The sequence below is a fragment of the Phoca vitulina genome, unplaced genomic scaffold, assembly GCF_004348235.1.
Source record: "Phoca vitulina isolate PV1807 unplaced genomic scaffold, GSC_HSeal_1.0 scaffold2, whole genome shotgun sequence".
In the NCBI taxonomy this organism is placed as follows: domain Eukaryota; kingdom Metazoa; phylum Chordata; class Mammalia; order Carnivora; family Phocidae; genus Phoca; species Phoca vitulina.
The window spans coordinates 80,091,385-80,104,322 of NW_022589705.1; positions in this window are offsets into that span (position 1 = coordinate 80,091,385).

Genomic DNA, 12,938 nt, shown 5'->3' on the forward strand with positions numbered 1-12,938 from the left:
AAAGCCCCGCGCCGCAGCCAATCAGGTGCCTGTTTCCCGGGGAGGCGGGGGCGACACCGCCCCCTGGAGCCGACTGCTCGGCCAATCGGCACCGGGAAGCGCCCTGGAACTCTGGGAGCTGTAGTCAGCCCCGGATGAATGCTGCAAACTTTTGCAAAAGGGTTTAGTCAGATTGTTGGCAATATTAGCCTAGAGTGACAGCCAAGAGAGTCATTAGGGCTGCGTGATGAAACGGGACTTCACCGGGCTGGGCCGGAGAGCCGGGTGTGAAATCCCTCCCAACTACGTTCTTCAGTTTTTCAGTTCCTGCAGGGACTGGTTAGGGTTAGGAGAGCTCGTGCTAATTACAGAGCTGAACCCCAGATATTTGAAGATTAGAGGGCACAGCTCTGTCCCCCTGGCCTCCGGGAGAGCTCCATCTTAAAATGTACCAGGCATGGGGAATCCATCTTAGCTGTGGAGTCCCTGGAAAAGCCATTCATCGAAAGGTCCTTGGCAACGCCAAGGAACAATCCCTATGCTGCAGTTTCCTCTCTTTTGCTTCCTTGGGGCCTCCTCCAGTCCTATCTTCCAGCCCTGCCACTCCCTTTCTAGAAACTTTGAGACAAGGTGTTCTCCTGGGTCTTTTCTCACATCTCTCTCTCTGGCCACTCCTTCTCTGACTCCCTGGAACGTGGGTGTTCCCCAGTTTCTGTTTTTATCCCTCCTCTCTCCAGACACTCTGGCCCTCCCTGATCTCATCCATTTCCTGGGCTTCAGTGTTCCATTTGGGAGTAAGTTGCTTCCACCAGCACCTCAGCACCTCAAAGTGAATTCACTTCCTCTTCCCTTCCCACAGTCTCTTCCGTCAGTTTTTCTTTAGACCTTCACATTTTGTTTCCATCTAAAAGTCACTGTTTCCTCTGGATAGAGAATCCTGGGTGGGCTAGATGACCTCCAGATTTCCCTCTGAGACTTTCTGAGACTTACCATTCCAAGGATGACACTCTGATTTGGTCTCCTGCCTCCAGCTCTTGGAAGAGGGAAATGAATTTCACCCTCTGCTGGGCAACAAAGGCACTTGGGCTGGGGCTCTATTATAACACCTATCCCACTCTACTTTGTATTGTACTTTTCTGCGTACATGTCTTATCTGACCCTCTTGATTATAAGCTCCTTGAGGGCAGGGTCCATGTCTTGACATCTTTGTCTCTGCCCTAGGCCACCAAGGGTGTCCTGCCAATAATATGCCCTTGGTGACTGAATCTTTCTTTGAATCGAATCCCCCTCTAAATTAGCATATGTCAGATTCAGATTTCATTGTTTTGAAGATTTTATTTATTTATTTTGAGAGAGAGAGCACGAGCGGGGCAGGGAGGGGGGCAGAGGCAGAGGGAGAGAGAGAGAATCTCAAGCAGACTCTTTGCTGAGCGTGGAGCCTGATGTGGGGTTTGGCCCCACAACCCTGAGATCATGACCTGAGCTGAAATCGAGAGTCAGACACCCAACCGACTGAGCCACCCAGGCGCCCCCAGATTTCATTTTTAAAATCTACTTTGTAATATCACTGTTGAAAGATTTATTTATTGATTTGAGAGAGAGGAGTAGCAGAGGGAGTGGGAGAGAGAATCTCCAGCAGATTCCCCGCTGAGTGTGAAGCCTGACACAGGGCTTGATCTCAGAACCCTGGGATCATGACCTGAGCCGAAATCAAGCATCAGACACTCAACTGACTGAGCCACCCAGGCACCCCTGTAATGTCAATATTTAGATCAGAAAGTTTTAGTGGTATTTCATCAGCTACAAAATAAAGGTCAAACCTCTAGATTGACGTTTATATCTGCCAAGATCTACCTCAGTCTACCTTTCCAGTCTTATCACCTGCCACATCCATGTTTCTTGTTTGGCCTTCAAACCTTTCTTCCAGTAGCTCTCTCTGCAAATCTCTGCCCACAGAAATCCTACCCAGCATTCAATGCTTTCATGCATGTTTGTGGCCTGAATGAAGCCTTCAAAATGCCACTTCCTACAGAAAGGGTTGCTTTTTCAGCTCAGCTGAAAATAATCTCTTCCACTCCTCCACTCCTCAACACATTGTTTCTACCTCTTTATACCACTGATCTCCAAATCTGATGCAGCCTTGTTATCATCTCTGTGTGTCTTACCCCTTCCTTCTAACTCAAAATGGAAGATGTTACCGATCACTTTTGCAAAGTGAGGAAATTTGAGCTCAAAAAAGGTAAAGCTTCATGTCAGGGTCATACCATATCTTCTTTTGGCTGCACCAGGCTGTGCCAGAGCTCCTTTGAGGCAGTGTCTAATTGTCTTTGTATCCTCCATTAGCATGTAGTGGGTCCTCAGCAAATATTTTTGAATGAATAAATATGAGTGACTCTCCTCTGTAGAATAATCCCTTAGAATCTTCAAGGGAGCCACTAAATCATTCTCATGACTTCACTTACAAACTTAGTGATTTGTGAAAAGGAAAAGCAAAGGATACTGATATTCTCAATTTGATGAGCTTTTGTGCCCCAGTCTCCAAGGAAGGAAAGCTCAGGGGAGGCACAGATACTACCATTTACTGGGCTCCAACAGTAGTCCAGGATATATGTATTATCTCATGTAACTCTGACCACAGTCTGGTGAGGTATGCGTTATGCTCCCATTTGACTGATCCGAGGAAATTGAGGCTCAAGAGGTTTGTTGGCCAAGATAGCTTAGTAATGCATTGAGTAAGGATTTCAAACCCAGGCAGAAATGACTCCAAAGCAAAAACTACACACACCATAGATGAGAGAAGGACCTGAACTGTAAGAAGCAGGCTGGCACAAGGAAGTAATGCATAAAGCAGAATTAACAATATATTAATTGGGAGTGACAAATATAATTGTCAAGTGGCCTGTAATTGGTGGGCCAGCACATCCCTCTTTATAGGACAGCCTCCATGAAAAGCCAAGTTACCGTCTGAAAGTGGCTAGGGCAGTTGAAATCTGAGCAAAAGAAACCAGTGACAAGATGAATCACTGAACCAGCTCCACTTAGAGCAAACCTGCTGGTCAGGGCTCCTGCTTCTTCCCTCTCTCTTTAATTCAGTAAACATTTATTGACCAGCTAGTGTGTACCAAGCTCTGCCCTGGGCTCTGGAAATCCAGCAGTGAAGCTGCTTGCCCAGCAAGGCATGGCCTGGTGACACAGGCTGGGCTTATTCCTCCCCTCCCCCACACCTTGTATTTTTGGTTCAGTAAAGATCTCCACCTCCTGTTGCCATACTCGCTCGACTCTTGCATCAGCTATGTTGAGGCCACTGATTGGCCAAAGCTTTTTTTATTCTTCAATCACATTCCAGCCCCGAAGATACATCTAGATTGGATTTGAAATGTTTTTGAGGTTTCTTCAGCTTCAGACCCTCTCACAGATTTTAACCCTAATGGGATTCTCATCTGTTCTGTGTTCATTCTTCCTGAATTAATTTTCTGATCCCAAATTCTGGAATCACTTTGCTATAATAACCTTGTACCCTGACCATACCTGGGGCTGTGATTTATACCCCAGCCGTAATTTTCTGAGCTCTTTTTATTGTTTTCACTGCCCCCCCACCCCCATCTCAGAATATAATTCCTGCCCTGGGGGAGCTTTCAGGAAAGATACCTAACTCCAACTGGTTTGATAAATCAGACCCACCCTCCATGGCTCATTCACACATTCGTACATTTAATTACTCATTACGCAGGCATTGTGCTAGGTGCTAGGAAGATCCTTCTGGCTGACAGGTCCCTGCTGTCAAGCCTTACAACCAAAATTTAAATTGTCCCTTGGAGTTGTGCATTAAGGGGTAGGACGGCCACAGACTCTAGGAAACATAGCCAACTGTCTCCTAAGACCACTGCCCAGGAGTCAGGCACCTAGGGTGCTAGATTTTAGCTATGCGACCTAAAGTGATTTTTTTTTCTTTTTTTCTTTTCTTTTCTTTTTTTTTTTTAGCTTTTAGAATTTGTTTCCTCATCTGTAAAACAAAGGAACTGAAATGAGCTCCAACCCTTCAGAGCCACTGTAGAGAGGACTCGTGCTGGGCAATGTGTGTAATTCAGTTTCGTCAATTGTATACTGCGGACAGAAACGATCAGGTTTCAAAAGCCTCACCCCTCTTAATAAAATACAAAAACTGACCAGCTGGGTGCTTTGGTATAATTCACTAAGAATTTCAGTTTGGTTTTGTTGGCTGAGTGAGCCGTGGGCGCCCCCTGCAGGCAACACTCTGCTACAGTTCAGAACGGACTGGGCAAAAGGATGGCTTGAAGGCCACCCCAAAACCATTTTGAGTTTATAGGATTGTCAGGTCCCATGTCACCGCCTAAAGGTCCTGAAAAGAGTCCAGGCAACAGCTAAATAAATTCGTGTGGTTGCTGAGGATTCCTTTGATGCCAGCAGGGACCAGACTCCCAAAAGACCTCCCAGCCTGAATGTACTTCCCGTTGTTCTGGCTTACTCTTTCATCTTACAGGCAGGAAGCTTGAGGGCCCCCAGAAAGTTGGTCACAGGGCAGAGACTAGAACCTTTGTCCAAGCCCCCACTGCAGGGTCACTTGCACCATTATAGGCTGCCCTGGGAGCCTCACATTTCCAGAAAAAAACAAAACAAAACAAAATTGATTTTGCTCTTCTGTTCTCTCCCTCTTTCCCTCTCTTCTCCACTCCTAGAAATCCTACACTTCCCATTTTCAGACAGTCGCCCTGAGGTCTGTCCTTGGAGTAATGTCTCTGGCCCTTGTCACCATCCTGTCCCATCTCTTCCTACTGAAAGACTTCTCTACCCACTCCCCCCAGAAAATAAGTTGGACTTGGAATCAGGATATCGGAATTGAAGTTTCAGTTCTAACCCTTTCTAGCTGTGTGAACCTAGGCAAGTCACTTCACTTCTCTCAAACTGTTTCCTGCTGTGTAAAATGGGGCAATCAAGTTTACTTCCACAGGGGCTGTTGTGAGGATGAGAGCTAATGCATACAAATTCCTTAACAAGGCTTGATGCAGATTAAGTGCTCAATAAACTGTAATTACTAGTATTTATATGTTACTGTTCTTACTTTAAAATATCTGACTCAATGACTGGCAGATAGTGGGTGCTCAAGAAAGGTGATTTAACCATTAATATTTTAAAACTTTGGAGCACAGAGCCTGGCATTTAGCAGGAAATGGATTAACGGTGGTTAGTATCATTGCTTTTTTGACCCAAAGGCACCATGTACTGTTACAGTCCTCTCTCTTCCTAGCGAAAGCTACAGCACTTCTTTTCGCTCGGCAACAGGCTCCTCTTACGTAAACCGCGGCAGCCAATGAGCAGGAAGATGGGCGGGGTTATATGGCAGCCAATAGCAGCCCGCAGCGGCGCGCAGGCTAGGCGCAGGCAGGTTTCCTGGCTCGTTAAGGAAACTAAGCCCCGAGGCTGTTTGCGGGGCGGGGAGTATCTTCAAATCTTCTGACTCTGCCTATCAACCGAGCTGTGATTGGTGCAGACCGTGCCTGCCTGCCCCTCCCTCCGTCCGGCCCCCGCTTCGTGGAAGGGGGCCGGGACTACTCCGTCTATTTACGCTTCTTTCTTTTTTTTCTCTTTCCTTTTCTTCTTTTTAATGAGCGTTTGGTTTTAGTTTACGTGTTTCCCCTCCAAATTATAAGTGACATATGTTATTGCAGAAAATTTAGGAAATACAGAAAAGTATAAAGGTAAAAAAGAAATAATACGAAATGATATCTTTCCCTTTTTGATTTTTTAATGTTTTTTAGGCTTTCTGCCCTAAGCTGGTATTACTCCTGTTGGTTGTTCTATCGTGGTAAAAGCATAAAACTGGAAGCGATCAAAATACCCATCAAAGGGGATTGGTTAAAATAAGATACTTTCGCCCACACAATGGTACATCTTGCAAAGAAACAGAAGGAGGTAGCTATGTGAAATGAAAAGGTGTGCAGGATTTAATGTTAAAACAAAAAATAAGCTGCACAATGATATATATAGAATATATATAGAATAATCTCATGGACTGTCTGTAAAGATATACAGTTGGCAACAAACTTAGTATCCAGTTACCTCTGGGGTGGAGGGCCAATAGAGAAATTATACGATTCTTCATACACTTTAAAATTTTTTTTAATTTTTTTAAGTTTTTAAAATTTATTTATTGAGAGAGATAATGATAGAGAGAGAGCATGAAAGGGTGGAGAATCAGGCTCCCTGCGGAGTGGGGAGCCTGATGTGGGGCTGTGGGGCTCGATCCCGGGACTCCAGGATCACGACCTGAGCTGAAGGCAGTCGCTTAAACAACTGAGCCATCCAGGCGCCCTTTAATGACACCATGTATTCTGTCTGTAACTTAAAAAAAATTCCTTGATTGATTGGAGAGCGGGAGCAGGAGGGAGAGAGGGAGAGGAAGAGAATTTTTTTTTTTTTTTTTAAAGATTTTATTTATTTGACAGAGACACAGCGAGAGAGGGAACACAAGCAGCGGGGAGTGGGAGAGGGAGAAGCAGGCTTCCTGCCGAGCAGGGAGCCCGATGCGCGGCTCGATCCCAGGACCCTGGGATCATGACCTGAGTAGAAGGTAGACGCTTAACGACTGAGCCACCCAGGCGCCCCTGAATCTTTTTTTTTTTTTAATAGGTTTTATTTACTTATTTGACAGAGAGAGAAACACAGCAAGAGAAGGAACACAAGCAGGGGGAGTAAGAGGGGGAGAAGCAGGCTTCCCGCTGAGCAGGGAGCCCGATGCGGGGCTCGATCCCAGGAACCTGGGATCATGACAGAAGTCAAAGGCAGACGGTTAATGACTGAGCCACCCAGGCGCCCCGAAGAGAGAGAATCTTAAGCAGACTCCCAGTAGGCTCCCAGACCAGTGTGGAGCCCCCACTCGGGGATCTATCTCACAACCCTGAGATCATGACCTGAGCTGAAATCAGGAGTTGGACCTTAACTGACTGAGCCACCCAGGCGTCCCGTCCCTCCAAAAAATTCCTTTAAAGAGAGAGGGAGAAAACATCCTAAAAAAGAAAGAGAAAGAAAAAATCCTAGTCCCACTACCAAGAGAGAACCAATGATAACATTGGTTTTTTATTCTTTGCATATGTTTATTATATATTATATATTACTATTATATGTATATTCTGCCTTTAACATGCTTATATTTGTAGTATATAAATTATAGTTGTGTAGCTTGCTTTTTCCACTTACTACATTTCATGATACTTTTCATAATATTAAATATTCCTTAAACATAATTTTTAAAAAGATTTTATTTATTTACTTGACAGAGAGAGAGAGAGAGAGAGCAGGGGAGCTGCAGAGGGAGAGGGAGAAGCAGGCTCCCCACTGAGCAGGGAGCCCGATGCCGGGCTCTATCCCAGCATCCTGGGATCATTACCTGAGTCGAGGGCAGACGCTCAACCTGATAAGGGAAATCTGTGTTCTAAGGTGGCCAACCAAGCCAGCAAGGGAATCCCAGTCCCGCTGTCCTGGGCTTTCCCTCCTGCCCCACCTGCTAAGTGTGCGAAAGTACCAAGTATGCGGAAGTAGAAGTGTATAAATTACCCCCTTTGTTTGTGCTCGGGGCAGACCTTTGGAGATCACTCTCCTCTGCGCCCGCCAGCATTAAATAAACCCCCTGTCTTCCAAGATCTCCGAGTGCCATTTGGTTCTTCTGTCAGGTGATCCAGTCCAGGTTCTGTAACAAACCGACTGAGCCACCCAAGCACCCCTTCTTAAATGTAATTTTTAATGACTTTTTTTTGAGAGAGAGAGAGAGCAAGAGCGCTAACAGGGTGGGGAGGGTAGGAGCAGAGGGAAAAGGAGAGAGAGAATCTCATGGAGCCTGATGCGGGGCTCAGTCCCACAACCCTGAGATTGAGGCCTGGGCTGAAACCAAGAGTCTGTCACTCAAACAACTGAGCCACCCAGGTGCCCCTTTAATGAATTTTTTTAAAAGCAAACTCTATCTGCAAGTGGGGTTTGAACTCATGACCCCAAGATCAAGAGTTGCATGCTCTACCAACTGAGCCAGCCTGGCACCCCAAACATAATTTTTTAAAAGATTTTATTTATTTATTTGCGAGAGAGAGAGCATTCGCACAAGTGGGGAGGGGCAGAAGGGGAAGGAGAAAGAAATTGAAGCTGACTCCGCACTGAGCAGGGACTGTGAGATCATGACCTGAGATGAAACCAGGAGTTGGACACCCAACCGACTGAGCCACCCAGGTGCCCCCAAACATAATTTTTAATGGTTGCAGAATGCTTATATGTGATATAATTCATTCCTTGATCCCTACTGCTGGAAATTTAGGGTTTTCCTCCCAATTTTTCACTACAATACATCAAGATGAGATAAAACTCTAGCATACAGAGTACTGTATTTTATCCTGATTCATTCTTTTTTTTTTTTAAAGACTTAATTTATTTATTTGACAGAGAGAGACACAGTGAGAGAGGGAACACAAGCAGGAGGAGTGGGAGAGGGAGAAGCAGGCCTCCGGCGGAGCTGGGAGCCCAATGCAGGGCTGGATCCCAGGACCCTGGGATCATGACCTGAGCCGAAGGCAGACACGTAATGACTGAGCGACCCAGGCACCCCTATCCCTGATTGATTCTTTAGGTTAAATTTCTAGAAGCAAATTCATGAGTCGAAGGCTATGAGCAAATATATTTAAGACTCTTGATGCTAATTGTAAAAACTTTAAGAAGTTTATTTTTGAACATTATTGATGCTTGTCTTAGTCAGCTTAGGCTGCCATAACAAAATTCCATAGACAGGGTAGCCTAAACAACAGATATTTATTTTGTCAGCGTTCTGGAGCCTGGAAGTCTGAGATTAGGGTGCCAGCATGGTTGAGTTCTGGTGAGAGCTCTCTTCCTGGCTTGCAGATGGTCACCTTCTTGCTGTGTCTTTCCATGGCCAAGAACTAGCAAGTAAGCTCTCTGGAGTCTTTTCTTATAAGGGCACCAGTCCCATCATGAGGGCCCCACCCTCACATCTTCATCTAAACCTAATTACTTTCCAAAGGACCCAATTCCAAATACCATTACATTGGGGGTTAGGGCTTCAACACACAAATTTTGAGGGGATTTCAGTCCATAGCAATGTCTCTGATGGACTTAGTGCTGTGATTCAGGCAGGAGTACATAGCCTCTGATTCAGGCAGGAGTACAGAGCTGAATACTGCCAGGATCAAACAGGTGAGGAAGACAGAAATAAATATAAATAGCTCAGATAAGCAAAGAACCCTGAAAATAGTCTGACCAAGTCATTCCTAGACACAACTCTTCATGGCTCTCATTGTCCAGGTTGTGTTTGGACATACAGTGGGTCATATTTGGTCTGCTGAAATATATTGTTCAGTCCTCTGGGTTTAACAAAAAATTGAGTAAGTTGCTAAGCTTTAAAAATTGGGAGATTTTTGTAAAATCCCCCAATTGTGAATTATCTTAGAAAACAAGTAAGATAGGTTACTGAGCCTGCGTTCCTGGTGCCATCATTAGGACTGGGTAGCTGGCTTGTCTCTTCCAATTCTCAGTTCCCATAGCAGTAACACACAGACCACTTGACTCATTTACATACTAGCTTGCTCTCTGTAGGAACCTGACTTTGAAGCCTCTGGACAGCGTCAAGATTCCTTAACATGGCATTCAAAGCCCTATGATGGTTCTGTGCCTTCCCTTTCACCTTTACTTGCTTCTATTCACTCTTGCTCAAACACACCCTTGCTCAAGGTCAAAGTGTAAGGTAGTGGCAGAGTGGGAATTAGAACCAAGGTTTCTCAACTCACCATCTCTTTTAACTACCTCATTTGGTTCTTCACTCATTAACTTGAGGTGTTTGGTTTGTTCGGTTTTTTATAAGACTAGGCCAAAGTGAGCCAGTTGGCAAAAAATCAAATGGAATGTAAAACAACAACAACAACAAAAACAAATGGAATGGAATGTTCAGAGGTGGAAATTTTGCTACCAGATGTGCAACATCACGAGCGTCTCACTCCCCCTGCTCACTCTGCTCCAGCTAGATCGGCTACTTTGCTTTGACCATGGGAAGCCACTCTTGTCTCAAAGCCTTTGCCTTTGTTCTTAAACTTCAGCTTGAAATGCTCTGTATCTTCATAGCTTATGTTATTATATTCTTTTCTTCATAAATTTTACTATTTATTTTTTAAAGTAGGCTCTATGCCCAACAAGGGGCTAACTCATCATCACAAGATCAAGAGTTGCATGATCTTCCACCTGACCCAGCCAGGTGCCCCTGTTACTATATTCTTTAGTCCCGTATCTTATCAGGACACTCTATAAGGTGACAACTTTATCTGATCACACTACATAAAATAGTTCAATTTCAGCCATTTTATATCTCCTTACCCTGCTTTATTTTTCTTCCACCTAACATACAAACTTGTTTAATTTTTGCCTTTCTCACATTATGGAAACTCTAGGAAGGCAGGACTTTGGTTTTCTGTTGTATTCCGGCACCTAGCACAGTCCCTGGAACATAAGAGGCATTCAATAACTGTTTGTTTTAATAAATTAATGAATAAATAAATGAATTATACACTCCTAGAAGAATCCTACTATTTCACAGACCAGGTGATTTTCAGTTCATTGCATCTTTCACCCACAAGCTAAGTAATCTTTGTTTTTAGGACTACAGATACCAAGAAAGGTATTTATTTATTGGCTGGTTACTCCTAATGTCACTGGACAATGTGGGGAGAGAAAAGGATGAGCATGGGGATACAAATTAACACATTCCCTGGTATGTGGTGTGTAGAGCTGTTGGGCTCGCAAATGCTTTTCTCTCCATACCTGTCGATAAGGACCACCAGAAATAGTTTGCTGTCAGCTGGTGTGGTGGCTAATTTTTATGTACTGATTTGACTGGACAACAGGGTACCCAGATATTTGGCTAAACGTTATTTCTAGGTGAGGCTATGAGGGTGTTTCCAGATGAGATTAGCATTTACTCAATACACTGAGTCAAGCAGATTGCCCTCCCCCATATGAATGGGCACCATCTAATCCACGGAGGTCCCAAATAAAACAAAAAGGCAGAGAAAGGGAGAATTTTCTCTCTTTGTCCTGACTACTTAGGTGGGACATAGGTCTTCTGCACTTGGACTAAAACTTACACTATTGGTTTTCTTGATTCTCAGGCCTTTTTTTTTTTTTTTTAAGATTTTATTTATTCATTTGAGACACAGAGATAGAGAGAGAGAGAGAGAGCATGAGCAGGGGGAGAGGCAGAAGCAGGCTCCCCGCTGAGCCAGGAGCCCGATGCGGGGCTCGATCCCAGGGCCCTGGGATCAAGACCTGAGCCGAAGGCAGATGCTCAACCATCTGAGCCACCCAGGTGCCCCGATTCTCAGGCCTTTGACCTCAGACTAATACTACATCACTAGCTTTTCTGGGTCTCCAGTTTGCAAATGGCAGATCATGGGACTTCTCAGCCTCCATAATCACTGAGCCAATTCTGTATAGCCTATACATGTTATTGGTTCTGTTTCGCTGGAGAACCTTGACTACTACCTGCAGCTGGTGAGTCCAGCAATAGACCGGCACTGTTCTACCTCAGGAATGTATCAATTCTCCAACTCTATGTCAAAATTTGGTTCAAGGGAAATTGATCACTGTCTTAGTCCATTCAGGTTGCTATAACAAAGTACCACAGACCGTGTGGTTTACAAACAATAGAAATTTATTTCTCACAGTTCTGGGGGCTAGAAGTCCAAGATCAGACAGACAGCATGATTAGGTTCTGGTGAGATCCCTTTTCCAGGTTGCTGACTGCTGGACTTTTCATAGTATCCTCGCATGGCAGAAAGAGAGTGAGAGCTCTCTGGGGTCACTTTTATAAGGGCACTAATCCCATTCATGAGGGCTACATCCTCATGACGTAATCACTTTCCAAAGGCCCCACCTTGTAATACCATCACATTAGGGGTTGTAATTTCAACATATGAATTTTGAGGGGCACAAACATTCAGGCCATTATGATCACCTTTCCCTTCCACAAGATATCACACTGGTCCATTACATTGATGACATCATGCTAATGAGACCTAGTGAGCAAGAAGTAGCAACTGCTCTAGACTTATTTGTAAGACATCTGTGTGTCAGAGGGTGGGGAATAAATCTGGAAAAAATTCAAGGGCCTTCTACCTTTGTGAAATTTCCAGGGATCCAGTGATGTGGGGCATGCTGTGATATCCCTTCCAAAATGAAGGATACATTGTTTTATCTGTCCCCTTCTACAATTAAAAGAGAGACATAACACTTAGTAGGACTTTTTGGAGTTTGGAGGCAATGCTCTTCATTTGAGTGTATTATTCTAACCTGTTTACTGAAAAACCTGAAAAGCTGCTAGTTATGGGCGGGGATCAGAGCAAGAGAGAAGTCCAGACTCCGATGCAGGCTGCCCTGCAATTTGGGTCATACAATCCAGCAGATTCAATGGTGCCTAAAGTGTCAGTGATGTATGGGGAGGCTGTTTGGAATCTTTGGCAGGCCCATATAAGTGAATTGCAGCCTAGGCCCTTAGGATTTTGGAGCAAAACTCTGCTATCCTCTGCTGACAACTTCTCTCTTTTTGAGAAATAGCTCTTGGCCTGCTACTGGGCCTTAGTAGAAACTGAATGCTTAACCCTGGACCAACCAAATTACCATGATATCTGAGGTGCCCATTTGAACTGGGTGTTTTCTGACTCACCAAGGTATAAAGTTGGGCATACACAGCAGCACTTTATCATCAAATGGAAGTGGCACATTACATTACTTTCTCTTTCCCAGCCTACATCTGTGGCTTCACGTGGAATTCCCTGTAATCAGTTTGCAGAGAAAGAAACGACTCAGGCCGGGTTTGTAAACGGTTCTGTGCAGTATGCAAGCAGACCTGAAAGTAGACAGCTGTAGTAGACAGCTGTAGTAGACGGCGTAGTAGACAG